Genomic DNA, 8,274 nt, shown 5'->3' on the forward strand with positions numbered 1-8,274 from the left:
TTCTTTCTCTTTCTAAAATAGTCGGCAATGTTTTTGTTGGTACGGCAGGCATTTTTGTTGGTACGGCAGGCTTCTGTCTGGATAAAACTCAGTTGCTCTTCTCTGTCTTAGTACGAGGATATGCCCCTGGCATGCAGACAGATGGGGCCTCAGAGAATAGAGGTCAAGGGTATAAGATTCCCAACCATATCTCCCCACTCTGAGATGTTAGGATATAACCAGTCCCTAAAGAGGCCCTCTTTGCTAATACAGTATTTCATAGATTCTGAAACATGACACTTTTTCACATCTTTCTGAAAACTATCTTCCAGCCTGTGGTGTCTTAAAATGGAAGAAATACAGAAATACCGGTGTTGAGTCTTGGGTAAGTCATTGGCTGCATGGTTAAGTCATGGTGAGTGAGAAATACCTTCTTGTAAGCCAGTAAACCAAAGAAAGAAATAAGCCAGGTATAGTCATTATAGACAAACTGGCCAGTAAACATGAAGAAAAGCTACCTTAAAAAGAACCCCCAGATGGTTCCATGTGGCACAGCAGGTTTCAGATCTGGCGGCGTCACTGCAGTGGCTCAGGTCACCACTGTGTCCCGGGATTGATCCCCGACCCAGGAACTTCCACGTGCTGTGGGTGCAGCCAAAAAGAACCCCCATTTATTTTCTTGCCTTTTTTTTTTTTTGTCTTTTTTTTTTTTTTTTTTGTCTTTTTAGGGCCGCACCCACGGCATATGGAGTTTCCCATGCTAAGGGTCAAATCAGAGCTACAGCTGCCAGCCTTCACCACAGCCACAGTAACACAGGATCCAAGCTGTGTCTGCTCACAGCAACACTGGATCCTTAACCCACTTAGTGAGGCTGGGGATCGAACCCATGTCCTCATGAATACCAGTCGGGTTCGTTACCACTGAGCCAGAGCCCCCGTTTGTTCTCATTGATTATTAAGACCAGTATTTCACCCATGTGGTGCTTGTTTTAAATGACTTCTGAACACCACCCCAAATTGACTAAATCAGAATATGAGAATATTGAATTCAATTTGGACTAATTTGCCCACAGCCCAGGCTCAACTAAAAGCCTGAATTTGCTTTGATCTTGCCTGTTGTAGCCAAGTCGTTCGTCTTGTTTAGGTTCAAACACTGTTAGCATCTATAGTAAACTGTATGGAAGAAAGCCAAGCTGCTGTTTTTACAGCCAGAAGCTATTCTTAGATTTTAATATGGAAACAGGAGCCTTTTCCGTCAGATGTGGAAGAAAAACCTAGAGATTCTCTGTGAGTTTCTTACCTCCTAAGCCGTTAACAGTGAAGTACAATCAGTGGGCAAACCTCTGCTGAGACCTAAGTTCTGCAGTAGCCATGTTTTTTGACCTTAGGCAAAGCTCAGTCACGTTTTAACAAATCTTAACAACTACACAAACATAGGATTAGGATTTCAATGTTGAAAGAGATAAATGACTGGACCTTGTTATGTGGTCATATCTCCCTGGGCCTTTGGGATAGTCGGCCTACAAAAAAGTCCAGATTATGGCCTTGTGCACTTTGAATTGAGACCTTTGGTTCTGGCCTAACTTACTGTGACACAGCTAATTATGCTGTATGTCTCATTTCAAATCAAGATAATTCACTGCACTGGGGCAATGTAAATTTTATCATGATTCCTTAGTTTTACTAAATTAAAACTGCCTCCCCTCCTAAAGGAAGGCTCAGGTCTGGCCTTATGTTTTTCCTCCCTTAAGAAGAGACTTGTATTGAAGTTCCCATTGTGGCTTAGTGGGTTAAGAACCCAGCACAGTGTCGTGAGGTTGTGGGTTTGATTCGTGGCCTCACTTAGTGGGTTAAGGATGCATCATTGCTGCAAGCTGCGTTTTAGGTCACAGATGCAGCTCAGATCTGGCATTGCTGTGGCTGTGGTGTAGACTGGCAACTACAGATCCGATCTGATCCCTAGCCTGGGATCTTTGTATGCCACAGGTGTGGCCCTAAAAAAGCCAAAAAAAAAGACTTGTAGTCTGTGTTCTATTTTCCCATTGGTTAGAATCATCCATGGATGCCCTTTGTTCTGTGAGCTTCCTGCCGAAAGAGGCCTCTGCACTAAAGGTATTTGATAGGGCTTATGTCTGATGGTGACTTTGTTACCAGGCTAAACCCGAGTCCATTCACCTGCACCCAGTAAAGCCAATCTACTGTTAGCATCTATTGCAGGACACCAAGCAAGGAGAACAGGCAACTCCTGCTCAAAAGACCCAAACTCCCGGATGGCTTTCAGGGAAAGAGGTGCATGGCTCATGATCTGCTTGTGCCCAGTTCTCAGATTGGCTGGCATCAAGGTGAAGTTTCAAGCATCATCAACCTTCTGGTTTCAACTAGTCTCTGTTATTATGGTCAGTAGTTTTCATCTGGCGGTGGTTTGCTTCCTGTAAAATTAGCTTAGGACTGTGTTTCAGGCCTTTATATGTTTTAGGGAACTGGGAGTTTAATGATTCGCTGTGTGGCAGGTTTATAGTCTAAACTGTTTAGCAGTTCCCTGGCCCAGCAGCTATTCTTTGCTTCCACATCTGCACATTTCCTATCACTGTTTCTTGCATCAGCCATTTGAGACTCAAGCAAAGAGCCTTTTACCTCAAAGGACAGGGACACAGGGGCTTGTACATGGTTTCAACTTGACACTGCTCTCTGTTGCATTTCAAGCTTATTTTACCTACTCCCTCGGTCCGACCTCAAAAGAGGGAAAGGGAACATATCAAATGATGTGTGTCTCATAACCTAGTGAGCGGTGTATTTTGAAGCAGTGAGGACTTCTTATGTAACACCCACAGCAGTTTAGAAACCATCCATAAATACTTGTTTCCAGTGGAGCTAATGAGCGTATCAGCCTAATTTAACTTGTAGGAGTGAGACCTCTCCAATAATGTCTATCCCAAATCGTCTTTCTTCTTTATACTTCTAGTTTGTTTGTGTATCTCTCTTTGGGCTATCTACTTAATCGTTCACAATGGAATTGTCTCCATATTTATTTAGATCAGTGGTTCTCAACCTTGGCTGCCATTGAGAATCATCCAGGGAACTTTTAAAAATTGGAAAGCCTGGGCCGCACACCAGACCCGTTACATAAGCACTGGGGGGGATGGGGGGGGGGGAACAGTAGGATCCAGGCATTAGTAATTTCTCCAGAGTCCCTCAGATGACATGAATGTGTAGCCAGGGTTAAAAAACATTATTATTTTTTCTCTTTTTTCCTTTTTTTTTTCTTTTTTTTTTTTTCTTTTTAGGGCTCCATCTACAGCATATGGAAGTTTCTGGGCTAGAGATCAAATGGGAGCTGCAGCTGCAGGCCTATCCCACAGCCACAGCAACACCGCAGCTTGCAGCCGTGCTAGATCCTTAACCCACTGAGCAAGGCCGGGGGTCAGACCCGCATCCTCAAGGAAACTAGTCAGGTTCTTAAGCTGAGTCACAACGGGAACTCCAAAAACCAGTTTTTAGATGGTTGTTTTCCAAACATTCCAAGCGCTTTAGGACATTTGCTTTCAAACACCAGAGCATATCAGAATCCCCAGGAGGGCTTGTTAAGATTTAGATTGCTGGTCCCACCTCCCCGCCAGAGTTCCTGATTAAGCAGGTCGGGGGGTGGGCCCTAAAAATGTTCCGTTTTTAACGAGGTCCCAGGTGATGCTGATGGTGCTGGTTTTCGGGCCGCACTTTGAGAACCATGGGAAATAGAAACTGCGTTAGAAAAGAAAGACTGGAGGGCCCATCCTCAGTGCCCGCCAAGCTGTGTGTGTGCAGCTTCATCCCAGTGCAGGTGATGGATGGGGAGCACGAGCCTATGTGCTGGCTGGTAGGAGGGCACAAAAGGAGAAGACAGCACCCCAGAACCCCGAGGAAGCCTCGGGATGGAAGGAGGCAGGGCCTGGGGCTAGGCAGCGGCAAGGTTGCCAGCAGCTGTGGAGTGGCGGAGAGGCGGGGGCTGGGGACCCTTCACCCTTATTTGATCTCTGGCCCAGCTCCCATCGCCCCCTGCAGCTCAGTGCTGACCTCTGCAAGACTGCAGCAATAGCAATGTTTGGACTGCTTGTATTTGTTCAAAAAGCAGTCCTTTCAGAACATCCGTGATCCCCTTTTCATCCCTCTAACAACAACAAAATATTTTGAAGCGGCAGGAAGAAAATCATTCCGGATTTGAGAGCCTTCAGCAGGGTCATGTGCTCCAAGGCATAGCCTCCACCACTCCCTGTAATCTTGTCACCGATTTTTCTCCACTCCTTTCTTTACCAGCTTAGGTGTCCTGATGTGACACCTAGAACCAAGGGTCCCACTTTATGACCAAGACGGAAGCCGGCCCGGAAGCAAAACGGTCTCAAACAGCAGAGGGAAAGATGGAATGAACCTAGGACTTCAATGATTGTCTCGTGCTGCTGAAACAAACCAACTCTGGGAGAGTCCAGCTTCTGGACGTCTTCCATGTAATAATCCCTTTTTTTTTGTTTGTTTGTTTGTTTGTTTGTTAAGAAAAGAGGGCAGAAGGAAAGGGAAGATAAAAAGGAAACAGAAAGAAAAGGGAGGGAAGAGAGAAAAAAGAGGTGGGATAGAAAAAAGAAAAAATCCCCCGCAGAAGTGGCCCTAGAAATGACAAAAAGACAAAGAAAAAAAAAAAAGTAAAAGGGGAAAAGACAGACATAGGTGTGCTGGTAAGGAATGACAGAGCTGCAAAAACTGATAGAGAAATCTCTTGCAAGATTGATTTATTAATTCTTAAACGTACAGCCAAGTGGTATTAACAGTCTCAAAATAAGTGAGAGAAACCTTTTTTTTTTTTTTTAATAGGAAATGCAGCTTCTACAGGTCATAAAGGTGTAAAGATGGGGCACACTGGCAGGGATGGATCCCTGGCCGGAGAGTCCGAAGCCCCTTCCACCCCCGCAGCTCTTCTCCAAAGGGAACACTCTGTTCCTTTCCTTGGGTGAACCAGACTCAGGCCCCTGCTGGTTCTTGAGTCAGCGGGGAGGCTGACCCAGCAGCCGCCTCCTGGCCAGGTCAGTTCAGTGTCTGGGCTCTCTCTGGGCCCTGTCGTCCTTTGCTGAGAGCACCAGCTTCTTCAGCGATGCTGAATTCTCATGAAATGTTAGAGCCTCGTTGCTTTTGTTGCTTTTGTTTGCCTCATTGCTTTTGTTTTGATGTGTCTTAAAATAATTAGGCTTTTATTCTCACATTATTTCCATTCACCCCTCCCGGCTAATGAGGCATCTAACTCACCACACCAGGGCAGGGCGTGCTACTATGGTATCCAGTAAACAGTCGCTAAACAAAGCCAAAAGGCCTGCTCAGATCAAATTCCCTTTTGTACTTGCTCTTACATCTGTCCTGAGCTAGGCAGTTGCTGTCAAAAAAATGAAATCCACTGCACCTCTATGAGGAGTTTAAGAAAAGCAGCCGTTTGGACTTTTTCCAACAACTTCCTTGCAACAGCTTCATTATCCATTTGCTAGTTAGCAAGTTGGTCTAGGAAGAAGTCTTCTTTTACTCTTGGAAAGTATGCACTTGGAAATGCCCAGTAAAAACCAGTATGTGCTGAACGCCTGCTCCCTGCCAGATTCCGAGGGATGGGACAGCTTCGCACAGTCAGGCTGGGAACATGGGGGCCGAGGAGAACCAACCAAGAGGCCTGGTGAGCGATCGGCTGCCTGAGACCAGCAGAGCATGTCACCCAGCAGTTGAGGTCAGGCAGGGTCCCTGGGAGGAAGGGACATACTTCCCTGTCTGAGGGCGACTACCTCCCTGTCACCCAGTCCTTGCACGTGGAGCCCAAACCCACTCTAGGCAAAGGTGGCTAAGCAGTTGGTCTCCTGTCCAGCCCCCTGCGTTTCCCCACATGTCCCTTCAGACACTGCTGTCAATTCCCAGTGTATTTCACAACTTAGCAGTTCGATGCCTTGGTTATACTCTTAATTCCTTTTCTACACAGAATCTCAATACTCCTTATACTAATAACCCTGGGAGGAAGGAATACTTCTTCTTCCCAAGTAACAACAGGAAAAGTCAGAGAGGTTAAGGAATTTGCCTAAGTCACCCAGCAAGGGGTGAAGCCAGGGTTCAGACTCCCATGGGTCCCGTCCTCCATCTGATGGACCCTGGCCTTCAGAGCTGTAATTCGCAATATTGGCGCCCAGGGCTAATAGCACAAAAGCTCAGCAAATTATATTGTGATTTATTATGTGCCTCAAAGAACAACCAGCAGCTTCCTGTTGTAGCTGTTCTTGCTTAGGACAGTTTCTAACTGAAGAAATTCATGTGCTGTCAACATGTAAATGTCATCCTTTTGTTTGTTTCAACATCTGTGCCAGGCCAGAGCCTCCCTATGGGCCTCACATGGACTGTGCTGAGTCTGATCCCTGGAGTTCTGCAACCTCACTGCAAACACAAAACACAGAAGAGCTAGCACAGACCATCCCAAGTTGCTTAAATGTCCCATGTCCATGCTAGACCAGAAAAGTTCTGTGTGATCAGAAGGAGAAGTGCCCTGTTGTGGCCTAAAGAGGTTGGGGAGGCTGAAAGGAGGCGACCAGATTGATGTATGGACAGGATTTAGGGCCGGAGGGGAATTGAAAGCGAGAAATGGAAGCATACAATTGAGGCTGGGACGGGAGAGGACATTGACAAGAGGCAGGATGAAAAGTTGGAAAAGCACGTTGGAGCCAAACTGGTCAGAAATTTCACTACCAGGATGAGGAGCCGAGGGTGGAAGCTGGGAGAAGAGGCTGGAAGTGATGCCCCAAGAGAGAGCATGAAAACCTGTCCTAGAGTGGGAGGGCAGGGGAGAAAAGCCAGAAGCATGCTGAAGGAAGCGTGGGCCCCTGTCCCAGGCACCCCGAATCCCTGCTCTCTGGTGAACAGTATAACTAACTGGGAATGATGATTAACTGCTAAGGGGCAGGCCACGTTGGCTCTTGCTGGCTCTACAATACCTTTTCTAGAAAAAAAAGTGTTACAAAGTTGCCAGTGTCCACTCCCAGCCTCTTGGATGATCAGCTGCCTACTTCACTCAATTCCTCCTGTCAACCGTACTTAACTCCCTCAGCCTATTCGCTTATCTATAAAATCAGCATAAAATGATTCTGCCTGCCTAGAGTTATTGGGGGGTTGAATGAGATAACGCACAGAAAATGCAAAGGACCGGGCTGGGCACCAGGAAACATCCACCACATATGAGCCACCTGTGTGACAATCTGCTCCCTTGATCAGTTGGAACCAGCGCCTCCCAAGCCCTGAGCGTGCTCTCTGAGGACTCGCCACTGTGGAAAGTGGCTCTTTTTCACTTTCTCTGGGAAACATTAAGCGCTGGCAAACCAGCGATCAAGTGCATTTAAAGTGTGAGCCCTCTTGAGTGTTGCCCATAAGTGAATTGGACCCAGGCAGCTTTTAAACAAGAGGGTCAGAAGTAGTTGCATTCTGGAGTTCCCGTCGTGGCGCAGTGGTTAACGAATCCGACTAGGAACCATGAGGTTGCGGGTTCGGTCCCTGGCCTTGCTCAGTGGGTTAACGATCCGGCGTTGCCGTGAGCTGTGGTGTAGGCTGCAGACGCGGCTCGGATCCCACGTTGCTGTGGCTCTGGCGTAGGCCGGTGGCTGCAGCTCCGATTAGACCCCTAGCCTGGGAACCTCCATATGCCGCGGGAGCGGCCCAAGAAATAGCAACAACAACAACAACAAAAAGACAAAATACAAAAAAAAAAAAAAAAAAGAAGTAGTTGCATTCTGACCATGACGTGTGATGTCATAGTTCCTTATTTATACTATTGCTCTGCATTCAGCCTTTTCTTGTCCCTCTGTGTTTATGCTCTGATGTCCTAGAGCCAAGCTGTCAGTGAGCTCCTGGATGGGAATCTGAGATGCTTTGGACCTCCTCCTGGAAGGGCCTGAGCATCCTGGAAGGGCCCTTCACACTGGACTCCATTCAGTCCATCCTCCCTTGACAGGCCATGCTATTATGTCATGTTATGCAATCCTCATGTCAGCCCCATGAGGTAGGAAGTGTTAAATACATTGTTATATGTGAAGAAATAGAATCTTGGTGGAAGGATCTTGCCCACACTTATGCTTCTGCCCAGCCCTGCAACCAGAAATCTACCTCTTATATATGTCCCTGAGGCCCTGGCTTTCTTGCACATGCTTCTTTCCCAGGCTGTCGCTCTAAGCCTCACAGTAAGCCTGGTACAGCTGCTACTATGATTTTCAGGTTTAGCATTTTTTGTTGCTGCTACAGGATGCTTGAGAAGTCTGTTTC

The 8,274-nt window shown here is 46.8% G+C and overlaps 1 long non-coding RNA gene across 1 annotated transcript; it reads left to right on the top strand.

Annotated features, from left to right (window-relative positions):
* Positions 1-706: 706 nt before the first annotated feature.
* On the top strand, positions 707-7,732 carry LOC110255518 (uncharacterized). The gene is made up of 3 exons (XR_014816324.1): positions 707-2,375; positions 4,270-4,457; positions 4,819-7,732. It is a non-coding gene; the product is annotated as an uncharacterized LOC110255518 (long non-coding RNA).
* Positions 7,733-8,274: the final 542 nt, after the last annotated feature.

This window comes from Sus scrofa, chromosome 9, assembly GCF_054392235.1.
Source record: "Sus scrofa isolate SSC_HxYL_T2T_F1_AM1 chromosome 9, Sscrofa_HxYL_maternal_Yorkshire_Landrace_v2.0, whole genome shotgun sequence".
Taxonomy (NCBI): domain Eukaryota; kingdom Metazoa; phylum Chordata; class Mammalia; order Artiodactyla; family Suidae; genus Sus; species Sus scrofa.